The 13,924-nt window shown below is 31.2% G+C and overlaps 1 long non-coding RNA gene across 1 annotated transcript; it reads left to right on the forward strand.

Annotated features, from left to right (window-relative positions):
- The first annotated feature begins 82 nt into the window (after positions 1 to 82).
- Positions 83 to 13,714, forward strand: LOC134701634 (uncharacterized). Its single transcript, XR_010104169.1, has 3 exons — positions 83 to 107; positions 9,513 to 9,675; positions 12,184 to 13,714. It is a non-coding gene; the product is annotated as an uncharacterized LOC134701634 (long non-coding RNA).
- The last annotated feature ends 210 nt before the right edge of the window (positions 13,715 to 13,924 follow it).

Here is a 13,924-nt window from a genome sequence, read left to right on the forward strand (position 1 = left end):
TGCAAATGTGTTGGGAAATGTCACAAATCCAAATAATTTTGAAGTGAGGAGTATTGGAGTATTTACACAAGGGCCTGAAGAAAGAAATTGGAAAATACAAATTGAAGGTAATTTCAAATTTGTACCTCATTTGCTATGTTTACTTTTTGTCTTAATTCATAAAATGCATCTGTGTTTGATACAGACCTGTTTACCCACCATGATGTCTATCAGTTCAATTTTCAGTAGTTTAGCAATGTTGTCAGTAATAATTATAATATATATATATATATTTTCTGATGAGAGAAACGTTTGCATCTGTTTTGCTTTTCCAAGAGGTTCATGTTTTGTTCTTGTCTATTCAAAACTACATCAATTTACTTTACGTACCTTTACATTGTGTCTGAACGTTTAGTGGAACCGGCAATGTATTACATTTTCCTTTATTTGTTTTGAGATTGTAAAACAGCGATGACTGCTGTAACCATAGTTCGATTCACGTACCGCTGTAAATATAACGGAATTTTATGCGACTGCCATACAGGTGAGAGGTTTAATGTTATAAAACAATGTTTAACCAACCATTTTCTACATTTTCTAAATTTTGAAAATGGCTGTACCAAGTCAAGAATATGACAGTTGTTGTCCATTCGCTTGATGTGTTTTATCATTTGATTTTGCCATTTGATTAGAGACTTCCGTTTTGAATTTTCAACGGAGTTCAGTATTTTTTATTTTACTTTTTACATCTTTGAGGATTGACCAGTTCTAATATCTCATTCGAATAATTTATTTTTCGCATCAAAAAATGGAAACCCGAGTTTTAAAAGTACAGTTAAACATAAGATTAAACAATACGTGCTGACATTTTTGATACGTGCATTCTGAGTTCAGTGGAGGAGCTATTATATTCTCGAGACAACCAATATTTCATCATTAAAATATACAAAACAAATATTTTTGTTAAAAAATAACACATAAAATGAAAGATGAACATCTTTTGTTCAATTAAAATAAATAAATGATATTAATTTTTGAACCGTATACCAGTTTTATATATACTTACACATTCCCTTTATGTTTAATATTCACAAATTGGTTATATATATATATATATATATTTAGACCCTTCTACAACGAAATTTGTTTGACATGCACACGTATAAAAATTGCGGTTTTTATCCAACGCAATCATAGGGTTGAACGTAATTTTCGATTTAGACTCGTTTATATTTTTTGTTTGGGCATGCATCATATTTTCCCTCCAGTTTATATGATCCGTTCATCCTATATTGTCTCTTAAAATTCAAGAGTCAATCTTTAAACTGAGAGTAAATTATATGGCCTTCCAAATACCGTTTCTATCCCTAACATCACTGAAGAGACATATATTGTCGAAATCTAGATCTGGTGTACTAAAGAAATATTGACACCGAATGTTTGTGGCACAACATCGTAGCCACAAGTTAACAAAAAAAAATCTTCTGTGACGTATTTAATTTATATTAAGATCCATTTTGTTACATCTTGTGATCAATTTTATTTGGCAATCGCGAATGGCAGTCAGCAGGGTTAAAGAACATCAGTTGTTCGACCTGTAAGTCAAATGCGTTTTGTTTAGATATATTTTTTCACTTTTTTGGTCTTTTGGAAAATGTTGTTTGTGCTGTTTTAAGACCCTTCTACAACGAAATTTGTTTGACATGCACACGTATAAAAATTGCGGTTTTTATCCAACGCAATCATAGGGTTGAACGTAGTTTTCAATTTAGACTCGTTTATATTTTTTGTTTGGGCATGCATCATATTTTCCCTCCAGTTTATATGATCCGTTCATCCTATATTGTCTCTTAAAATTCAAGAGTCAATCTTTAAATTGAGAGTAAATTATATGGCCTTCCAAATACCGTTTCGATCCCTAACATCACTGAAGAGGCATATATTGTCGAAATCTAGATCTGGTGTACAAAAGAAATATTGACACCGAATGTTTGTGGCACAACATCGTAGCCACAAGTTAAAAAAAAAAAAAAAATTCTGTGACGTATTAAATTTATATTAAGATCCATTTTGTTACATCTTGTGATCAATTTTATTTGGCAATCGCGAATGACAGTCAGCAGGGTTAAAGAACATCAGTTGTTCGACCTGTAAGTCAAATGCGTTTTGTTTAGATATACTTTTTCACTTTTTTGGTCTTTTGGAAAATGTTGTTTGTGCTGTTTTTAGACCCTTCTACAACGAAATTTGTTTGACATGCACACGTATAAAAATTGCGGTTTTTATCCAACACAATCATAGGGTTGAACGTAGTTTCCAATTTAGACTCGTTTATATTTTTTGTTTGGGCATGCATCATATTTTCCCTCCAGTTTATATGATCCGTTCATCCTATATTGTCTCTTAAAATTCAAGAGTCAATCTTTAAATTGAGAGTAAATTATATGGCCTTCCAAATACCGTTTCTATCCCTAACATCACTGAAGAGACATATATTGTCGAAATCTAGATCTGGTGTACTAAAGAAATATTGACACCGAATGTTTGTGGCACAACATCGTAGCCACAAGTTAACAAAAAAAAAATTTCTGTGACGTATTAAATTTATATTAAGATCCATTTTGTTACATCTTGTGATCAATTTTATTTGGCAATCGCGAATGGCAGTCAGCAGGGTTAGAGAACATCAGTTGTTCGACCTGTAAGTCAAATGCGTTTTGTTTAGATATACTTTTTCACTTTTTTGGTCTTTTGGAAAATGTTGTTTGTGCTGTTTTTAGACCCTTCTACAACGAAATTTGTTTGACATGCACACGTATAAAAATTGCGGTTTTTGTCCAACGCAATCATAGGGTTGAACGTAGTTTTCAATTTAGACTCGTATATATATATATATATATACAACTCGTCTAAACATCAACCCAACCATGTTAGATCTGTAAATTTGCTTTCGCAAATTTTTGGTTCTTCCCTCACCGGGATTCGAACCCATGCTATTGTGATATCGTGACACCAAATCGCCTGCACTGCAGCCGTCCCGCTAGACCACACGACCACCTGGGCTCTCAAAAAAAGAGCTTTCGGTGGCCATATGTTACCTTTCCACGTGAGTTTTAATCTATATTAGAATAAAAGATCTTACTTATCATACTCATAGGGGAAACTTAATGACATATTTCTAATATTTGTTTTTTATGTTTGCTTTTGATTAACTGATTTCTTTTTCATAACTTCTATTTTCTTTTCACAATCATTGTTATCCAACGGTTTGTTTTCGGGGTGGTTTTTTTTTTGCATCGAAGGCGGCGAACGGTAATATGTATGTGCTCACCAAAACATTCAAGCAAAAATATATAAGACATTAGCATTTCTGTGCAATGTTTGAAATTTGATTACATGTCAATGGACTACGTGGATGCCTAATTGTCAGAACTTATATTTTTTTAATTTCAAAGACTTTTTGAGGGACAGGGAATCGATTTGTGAGGTTGGATTGGATTGACTTTTCGATAGACGGGGTATCATGATTTGAGATTTGTTCGCAGTACGCCTATTTTGTACTAACTTGGGTATGTCAAAAGTACAATTGAATCATTTTCGTCGAAATCATAAGAATAGTAATAATGATCCGTTCTATTCAAACTTTGATAATATAACTTTTCTGATAAAATAATCTATGAAAAAAACTCAAAAAATTGTGTTTACGCCAGACGCGTGTTTCGTCTACAAAAGACTCATCAGTGACGCGCGAATCAAAAATTGTTTAAAAGGCCAAATAAAGTACGGAGTTGAAGAGTATTGAGGACCAAAAAATCCTAAATGTTTTGCCAAATACATCTAAGGTAATCTATTCCTGAGGTAGAAAAGCCTTAGTTTCAAACGACAGGTCCATATTCTAAATATAGATGTTTATATTAAATATGGCAATGAAAACACTTGAATTTATGTACAAAATAATTTTGTTAAAAAGATACTTATTATAATTCGAGATCCAATCATGAATATCTACAAGGGCAATAGAAAGAAAATATCGCAAAAGATGTATTCTATGCGAAATAAAAAGTGTTTGAATTACCCGATGTACAGCCATTAATATGTTTGACGATGATCGGAGATTTCAGGTATTCGTCCAACAGACATCAGCGGAATAACAGTGAAAAATACCCATCAGACAAACTTACTAGTGTAAAATTAGCCGTCGATAATAGCCGGTGCTAATATTCATAGGGTTCAGCAACTTTTGTATAACTGGTAGCTATAAAGAATGTGTTGATTTCTTTGCCTTTAAAAACAACAATGCATATTAATCACTCGAGGCCAATTATATACGTTTCTGCTTCTTTTGTATATTAAATTAGGCCGTTGTTGTTGTTTTTATGCGATTTTTTTTGTTTTGATTGTTTTACACATGTAATTGTTGGTCCCTTTATAGCTTACTTTTTAGCATTGAACCTATTTTTGCTTACTTTTCTAGATTGTGTCTTGGATTCAAAAATGTTTCATTTGGCACTTATACCTCATCTGCTTATTTCTATATATAAGGCACGTTTAAAAATAATAATAGGTAATATAGAACCCACTGTGATCCAGAGGAATTGAATAATTGGAAATATTGCGCATACGTCAATAGGCCAGCAGCCGAATGATAAGAATACCTCTAAGGTATATTTTGGGATAAAATTAGCAACAGACGGACATTATCGATGGATGAAACTATATAAAGTATTTAAGCTATAGACTTATTTTTAGCACTTATTTTTAGCATGAATATTGTGGTGCTTTTATTTTTAGTTCAAGTCCTGATAAAAAAAAATTACACATCCACTACAGATAGAAGAGTTTCAGTGCCAGTTTTCATGTTTTTCGAGGCAGTAATGTTGATGAATGACATTTTACATGTTTAAAAGAGCTCAAAAATTGCTCATACTAGACAATGGTCAATTCATCTGAAAATTCACTGTTTCACGCCGTGAAAATACTGCATAACAATGGAAAAAATCTGTTCAACTACTTTTACAAGGCGACAAAGAAAGTCGAATTGTGATACCCGTAAACAACATTTGTTTTAATCTGAGCATGTAAATTGAAGTGTATGTTATATATTTTACAATAGACATATTCGCAGAACAAAACAAAAATTAATTTGAGAGTCCCAGACACTATGATAGTTGACAGTTTTCCAACTAGTTCCACGTGTTTTCAACTAGTAGTAAACTCGTAGTAGCCCACAATGCATTGAAGTTAATTGAGTCGATTGGTCAGTTTGTCAAAGCTGTATTGGCCTTGTGTTTGGGAAATTACTCTTTAAATATATTCTGACGTCAGGAAATCTAGAGTTTTCGACCTGCTAAATAGAAGTTTACATGAATACGGATTCAAGTAGGTCGAATTATTCACTTGCAAGTGAATAATTAATAATCAATGTTTTTTTTATTATGTTGACAAAATTGAACCATGCAGGCTGCTAAAAGCGAATTATTATTTCACTTTTTGCATTTCATTGATGATTTGGGCAAAAAAATAATATATTAGATTTTTTATATATCTCGTAGCTAGTGCCCCTTTATTTATATATTTAGTACTATCATAAAAATAAAGTTGAAAATCTAATGTTATTCGTTTCTATCTTCAATATAGTTTCTTTTAAAGAAAAGATTGTGTTGTAATTATCTTATTTTTCATGAAACATGTGAAATTATATACTACAGTATTCGATGCACATTATAAAAACTAAAGTAATACTTGAAAGATCAATTAAGTCATAAGGATATAATAAGATGTAATTATATGTAAATATAAATATTACAAATGATTTTGTTAATTAAATAAAAGCTGCTTCTAACAAATTCCATTTGTGATCCATTTTTACTTTTTGTACAGGGGTTAAGAAACATACAGAGTATTTTTTTTATATTAATTTACTACTTTAAATATTCTAATCCACCATATTTTGTGGAGGTCATGTTCTTACATCTACATTTGTATATATAATGTTTGAATAACAACAAAACATTATTAACTATTTTACTGTTGACAAAATCCTCCGACACATCTAAAATGACTTCTTTTGCACTGAAAAGCAGGATAGTGCCATAATTTTTAATCCAATCTACAACGGATAGCCAGTAGTGATACAGTACATTCCCAAAATATGTGAAAAATATTTTCTTTAATTTCTGAACAAAATGTACATAGTTCAGTTTCTTTTAATTTACATTTCAATAAAAATGAATTACATGGTAGAATCCTATGAACAATCTTAAATTGAAAGTTTTGTAAAAAAGAATTTCTGGTTCTAATGAAGGGCATGGAATGAATAGCATTTCAATCTTCATTCTGCATATTAAAATCTCTTTCCCATTTTTCACGGGAAGATAAAGATATCACTTTATTATCTTCCAAAAATAATGTATAGAAAATTTTACAAGATTTTGGTTCCTTTTCAACTTTATCTATTAATTTATTTTAAATAATTTCCAGTGTTGAACTACCTTCTATTATACTTTTCCATCTGTTCGGAATCGCACTTAAAATACCATAAAACTCTACAAAATTAGTATTAATATCATATTTTTTTTAAATTCATCATATATGAATAATGTACTATTATCTGACATCAGATCATTAATGAAGAATTTACTATTTTCAATATATTTGAACCTCAAAATCATCTTGCCATCCATTTTGATGTTCGTGTTCGGCCATATGGACTGGGCCAGAATTTCAGCATTGTTTTTAGCTTTAAGCTTAATTTTTAACTTGGAAACATTTACCAGGATATCATGTCAAAACGGATTAACTTTTTTTCTGCTAAAAAGAGCAATCCTACTTGACTTAAGTGTAAAATGTTGTCCCCCCAAAAAAACATTTTTTTTGTACATAACTAAGTAGCAAGACTTTCCAAGGAGAGTAATTTTGGTGGTCTAATAATTTATACAGCCAAAACATTTTTACACTATTATAGCAAAAATAATAAATATTATGCATCTTAAGACCACCATCACAGTGTTCGGACATTATCACTGCCCTTTTCACTTAATCCGGTTTACCTTTCCATGAAAAGTTGAAAAATATATTCTGAATCTCCTTCAAAACCCCATCTGGGGGGTTAGGAAGGACAGTCAGAACTTGAACTAAAATGGGAAGTGCTAAAGTTTTAATAACTACAACCCTTTTAATATATGTTAGTGCTCTTATAAGCCCAAGTATTGAGTACTGACTGTTAAAGAAAAGTTGCTTCAAAGAATGACTCCAGATTTTATGTTAAAGAACTGGTAATATTAAAACTGGTGCGTCCTATCACGCGGAGTTGTATATAGAGTGCTTATACAAATTTGGTTAATCATATTCTGGTTACGAGGGATTGATCTTTTTTATATATTTTTTTCCAATTTGTTGTTCCAGAGTTACGGATTTTAACTGTCATATTTAAGGCAATATTCCACAAATTGCGTACTGACTCTGGTATGTCTGGATTGATTTCATCCTAACTTTATTTCATTTTGGTTATTAGGAAATGAAGCACCATTTTGATTTATTAATCGGTTTGTCATTCAGCTACAATAGTAACAACTTAATATGTCTTTACTGAATGTCAGTGTGAAGAAGCAGATTTGTAATAAACTAGTTACGTAACAATAATAAATTTTTCAGCAGTATTTTGACTTGTTATTTCAATAACAACAAATACACATTCAGCATCCAACAGATAACACAATCAACTGGTGGTCAATAAAAAAAGTAGTTGGCGGTTCAAAGGATTGAGTCAGACTGACATGGTATTCTAAAGGCTCCTATCCGTGTATTATTGTATTAACGATGACGTAACAGAAAACGTCAAATCATACATTCAAAAGGAACGTTTCTTGCGTCATTTGGTTAGTAACCTTTAGAAAGACAAACATATTTCGTTATTCTTGAATAAAGAAACGTTATTAAATTTTGTCCTTACTTCGTCCTTCTTGTCCGAACTATATTTTAAAAATAAAACTAAGACATTTCTATATGTTCTGTCATAAATATAGACAATGTTAATGAAAATGGAGGCACACACATAATAAATACTAAATTTATAAGCATTGATAAGGTATTATCTTAAACAAACAATGATATTGAGATCTCAAAGTGAACGAACAGAACGGTGTCGTGGTGGATGTAAACTCTATATGACAGGATAATCAAAGTATTTCATAAGTAACCATTCCCCAGATATACATATAAAACGGCCCTTATCGTTTGCAAATTATTAATGGTTTTGAATCATGAGTATGAAAGTCACTGCATTTATTAGTTTTTGTGCACGCCCGAGAAGTTGATCATCCGGCAATATTCAAATAAATATATGTTTATGTACAATTAAAACACGTTCAATAATAGTTATTATCAGTCCAGCATTGTCACAATATTATTTTTTAAAGGTCATACACACAAATGATAATATCCTTTTTTTACATAATTCTTGGATTTTTTACAAAAGAGGGACGAAAGATACCAGAGTACAGTCAAACTCATAAATCAAAAATAAACTGACAACGCCATGGCTAAAAAGACAAACAATAGTACACATGAAATAACATAGAAAACTAAATAATAAACAACACAAACCACACTAAAAACTAGGGGTGATCTCAGGTGCTCCGAAAGAGTAAGCAGATCCTTCTCCACATGTGGCACCCGTCGTGTTGCTTATGTGATAACAAATCCGGTAAATAGTCTAATTCGGTAGGTCACATTCATGCAAGGTAAGGGGTTTGTAAAGAACATATCCTATCCGAACATATCCGATATCATTTGTGAAACGGTTATTCCATAACGGTCAACCAACTCGTGATGGCGTCCGTAAAATTTAAAAATGATTCAACTCATTCGAAATAACCCATGTTTTCTTTGGAATTACAATTTCAATATGAACAATAAAGGTATATCGTGCGCTGTTTGCGCAGTTTTATTATGTTTGTATTGCCACGGGAACATCAATTTTTCCAACAGTCTTGTAATAAGTTCATGTATAGCCAAGTATATAACATTTTAATTGTTGTTTTTTCTATAGAAATTGTTTGGCCTTTATACTTATAGAACATGCTTCATCGACGCATAAGACAAATATAATTCAAAAACTTTCTCTTTATAATTTCATATTTTAGTACATAAGCATACCGTTTAAGATTGCATACAATTCTGTTCACATAACCTAACAGATATGAAACAAAACAATTGAAAGAAGTGTCATTACTCCTTTATCTGATGTCTTGGATAAATGCAAAAAATAAAGCTTATGAATGACATAACAATAATATTAAAAGCTTTGATTTCTTGACAACCTCGCGCGGTCACTTGACCATAACATATGCAGTTAAACATTTGTTTATACAAATATGAAACTGTACCCGACTTAGTATTGTGTAACATTTATGTTTGTTTTAAATGAATTCGTATCCAGTTACCTTCGTAATGTTCGAAAAGAAAACTTCTTCATATGCTATAGGATTTTGAATAATGCTTTCGAATAAATAGATAAAACAAATTTGATACAGTTTCAGACAAATTTGCTGGATATTTTGACAGCTGTAGTATGGATAATACCAAGTCTGACATGGTTGTTGTCGGTGAAATAAAATGTTCAGAAATGAGATGTGCTACTAGCTGTGGAATGTCAAAGACTTGTATGGGTTATAATTTCAACAGCGCCATGAACAGGTTTGTGTTGTCAAAAATACTTTTTTACACTTACACATTTATTTGTTTGGTTTGGATACACATATTATGTTTTAAATGACATTTATTTGTTTAGTTTGGTTACACATATTATGTTTCAAATGACATTTATTTGTTTAGTTTGGTTACACATATTATGTTTTTAAAAACCATTTATGTGTTTATAAGTTTGGTTACACATATCATGTTTTTGAAAACCATTTATGTGTTTATAAGTTTGGTTACACATAAGTCCGGAATTCGGGATGTATGAAAAAAAATAATTTCATACTAGTCGTTTGCTACACTTTTTTAAAACCTGGACTTACGATATTTGAAGTAAGAAACCCATTCTTTTGGTTCTGAAAATAGAAAATGAAGGACACACTTAAGGAGACACGAACAAGTAAATGTTAAATCGATAACTCATTTGATAAAATACATTCTATAGTGTCGTATTGGTATACAATGGTGACAATTAAAGATGATTATGATACAGAAAATGCATACAGTAAGGTATATTTTACGGATGTTCTTTAATCACGAATTTAGATTGTTATTATAAGTCGGAAGACCATTTGTTACGGAAAACAATAAGCTAAAAATATTGATAAGGCATGGAGCTCCTTTTCAAGGTATTTGATTTTTAAAATATGACAGTAAAAGGCTGACTAGGACGTTTACCTTATATTTGCATTGGTAGTATTTGGGTCTCAAATTAAAAAAAAAGATCTAAAATAAGCTTTAATTCTTGTGTATGACCTTATATGAGCTATTTATTTAAGTCTTATATGAAAAGATAAATGGGTGTTATTATACAAAGTATTTTACATAGTATTGTAGAGTCTGAACATTTGACACAAATTCCAAAAACCTCACCTAAGTACATCCTTACTATACACTACATTTGTTACAGAAAATATTTTTAACAAGGCTCATAACTAGTTTTCTGTGTATTCAAATCACCCTATTTTGGTTTTCAATAAGGTAACTGCATGCGTATAATTTTGTGTTCTTAGTTGGCATGATTATATGCAGGGTTTCCGCTGGCGGTCGCCATTTTCGCAATTTGCGAAAAAAATAATAATTGTGGCGATAAAAATTCGTCATTTGCGAAAGAATTTGGCGAAAGAAATATATAGAACGATTTATTTTCCTCCATCTTGTTTATTTACTTTTTTCGAGTTTCTCGGACTTTACCCGATCAGACAATACTCGGAATTCACCTTTACCTCATTAAGGTTGGACAGAAAATCAATAATCAGCTGATTGCATTTTATAGCTATCGACAACAAAGGACTATATTAATAAAGGTGTTGATTGAATTGTTTGACAAAATGATATGGTTAAATGGCTTCTGCTAAATGTCACATACAGAATTTATTTACCACTTTCCGACGCACGTGTTTGAAGCAAACTTTTGACGTCCCCTCCGCTTTTAAAGATAATTTAGAAAAGAAAGCTGTTGTTGTGACGAAAAATGTCCAAAAGCAAGAAAAATCTCGGATTTAAAACTTTAATTATCCTTTAACTTAAATATCGGTAATTGATTAGGAAGACGTTTTTAAAGTCGTTTGAGTGACACACTTGTTCAAGCCTAGTTTTACGTCTCTACTTTTTCATTTACGATGGTCAAGAAAAGAAAACTGTCGTTATGAAGAAATCTATCCAATAATATAATGACTACACATGAAACGAGGGATCAATTTCATGTGATAAAAGCTTTTGTTTTGTTGTAAAAAAAACTTCTTAGTACAAAAGGGAACATCAGTAGTTTTCTTTTAAAGAAACTTTCCCTACGAACTATACTGGTATTATATAATCAAAACATGTCCATTAATTTTGTTATATTCCAGGACGTTTATCTTCTATAATTAAAAAGTATAGTGGCCCAATCAATTAGAAAAGTTGTTTAAAGTACAATGAATAGTTTTCCCTTTTAAATTAAAAAAATCTGTTGTTTTAAAGTAAATTTTTAGTGTTTATTCATTAACATTTAAACTCTAAAATAAGTTTGATAGCATAATCATAGACACAATGGGCAAAATCGTCTTATTTAATGGAAAGGGGGAATGGGGGGGGGGCGAAATGTAAATTCTAAACGAAAAATAAAGTTATGTCATTTGGCGAAAAAAATAATAAAGTGGCGAAAAATATATTGTTTTGGCGAAGGAGGTGGCGAAAAAAATAATTGACCCAGGGGAAACCCTGATTATATGTATTTATGGTGATTAAGATTATAAAACATGTTGACCTCTAAATAGTTATTATTACATTAATACCTATTATGTCTGTGCTCACACATTGTTTTCAAAATAATTGAATTATATGCGACTATCATACAAGTTAGAGTTTTACAACTTTAAAAGCAGATTTAATCTACTATGTGATACATAATTAACTACCTTAGTCAGGAATATCATAGTTGTTTTCCATTAGTTTGAATTTTTCTGTAGAGTTCAATTTCATCAAATGTATTTTTTAAAACAACAGTCATTGTATACATTTTAGATGTGAACTTCTCTGGTTTGGATCAGACGTTGTGACAGACATACCACATCACACTGAAGCCGGATGGAAATTCTACTGTAAATGTTTCAATGGGAAAACTGCCTGTCTTGGGTGTTATTTCTAGATGACTAATTCAGAAGAAAACAGTCCTTGATAAAGATATCATTTGAAATTATTTTTTTTAATTCTTTGCATAAACTTAGTGATTTATTATTGGAATTTTAAAGACAGATGTAAATTAGCGATGATCTAATATAGTGAATCCATTTAGAAAAAAAACAAAACAATAAAATTAATTTTACATGCAACTTTAAAAATCGAGATCGGGTGGTCAGAGAAGGTAAGCGGCTCCAGGTACTGTTTTCCCTCAAATCCTTCCTGCAAAATATTTAACGTCAAAGGCATAACCCTTTCAGTGAAACCCGCATGATGTAAATATGTATGCTCGTATCGAATTACAATTGAGATACGTCAATATCACACGATGGAGTGGAGTGTTTCTGCTGGGGAATGGGAAGTTAACAGTGGGTAAGGTGAAATTATCACAATGTCACAGCTCTATTTTGAAGTATTCCTTCTGTGTCAATATTGAGAAAAAAAGATCAAAACCTTTTTATCTAAGTAGTATCATTAGTTTTAACTTCACTTGGATTTATGAGATGCAATAACAAATTGTTATGTCGGTAATTGAGTGACAGGATATATTCAATATATCTTTAAGTGATATGTAAAGAACTTACAAGGTTTTGTTTTCTTCCTTTCATTTTTTGTATTAATATATCTTAAAGACTGGGACTTCTCTTAAACTTAGTTTTAATGTGCGTATTGTTGTGCGGTTTTTTTATATATTGGCTAGAGGTATTGGGGAGGGTTGAGATCTCAAACAATATGTTTAACCCCGCCGTAATTTTGCGCCTGTCCCAAGCCAGGAGCCTCTGGCCTTTGTTAGTCTTGTATGATTTTTAATTTAAGTTTCTTGTGTATAATTCGGAGTTTAGTATGACGTCCATTATCACTTAACTAGTGTACATATTTGTTTAGGGGGCAGCTGAAGGACGCCTCCGGGTGCGGGAGTTTGGAAATTATTATGAAACTAAGGTTTCAACTCCCTCAGGCAAAGTTGGCTTTAGATGAATTTGGCTATTTATTTTAGGTATTTTTGACATATATCTCTTCAACGATTGAGAGCCTTCTATGGTCGGGTTGTTGTCACTTTGACACATTCCACATCTCCATTCTCAATTTTAATTCTACTATATGTAACTACAACCAGTAGGCGTGAACTCTAAGTAACCTTTTTTATACAGGTTTTTGGTTGAATATCAATCACCCAACAACACATATATGTTATCAATTATAACGTCGAACTTTAGGGATCAGTTTTGATATTTAACATGTTTAACAATAATAATAACCCAAGTTTTATATTTTCGATTTCTTTTTCAAACAGTAAAGTAGTAAAAAGTGTAGATTCAACTGCTCTTTTATGGTTACAAAAGTTATCAAGACAAAATTCATATACATTTTTAGTCGTGCAAAAAATTATATTTAGTACAAAGCGTATTAATGCAAAAATAATTTAAAGAATCTTTACAAATTCGATGTGAATTAAAAACAAAAAAAAATGCTCATTTCAAAATTTTGAAATTTACATTAATTATCATTTTACTGCTGTTCATTTTGTTAAAAAAAATGGTTTACAGTAGACATTTGCAAGGCGGTTACGCATTTAACTTGCTAC

Source organism: Mytilus trossulus, unplaced genomic scaffold (assembly GCF_036588685.1).
Source record: "Mytilus trossulus isolate FHL-02 unplaced genomic scaffold, PNRI_Mtr1.1.1.hap1 h1tg000247l__unscaffolded, whole genome shotgun sequence".
NCBI classification, from domain to species: Eukaryota; Metazoa; Mollusca; class Bivalvia; order Mytilida; family Mytilidae; genus Mytilus; species Mytilus trossulus.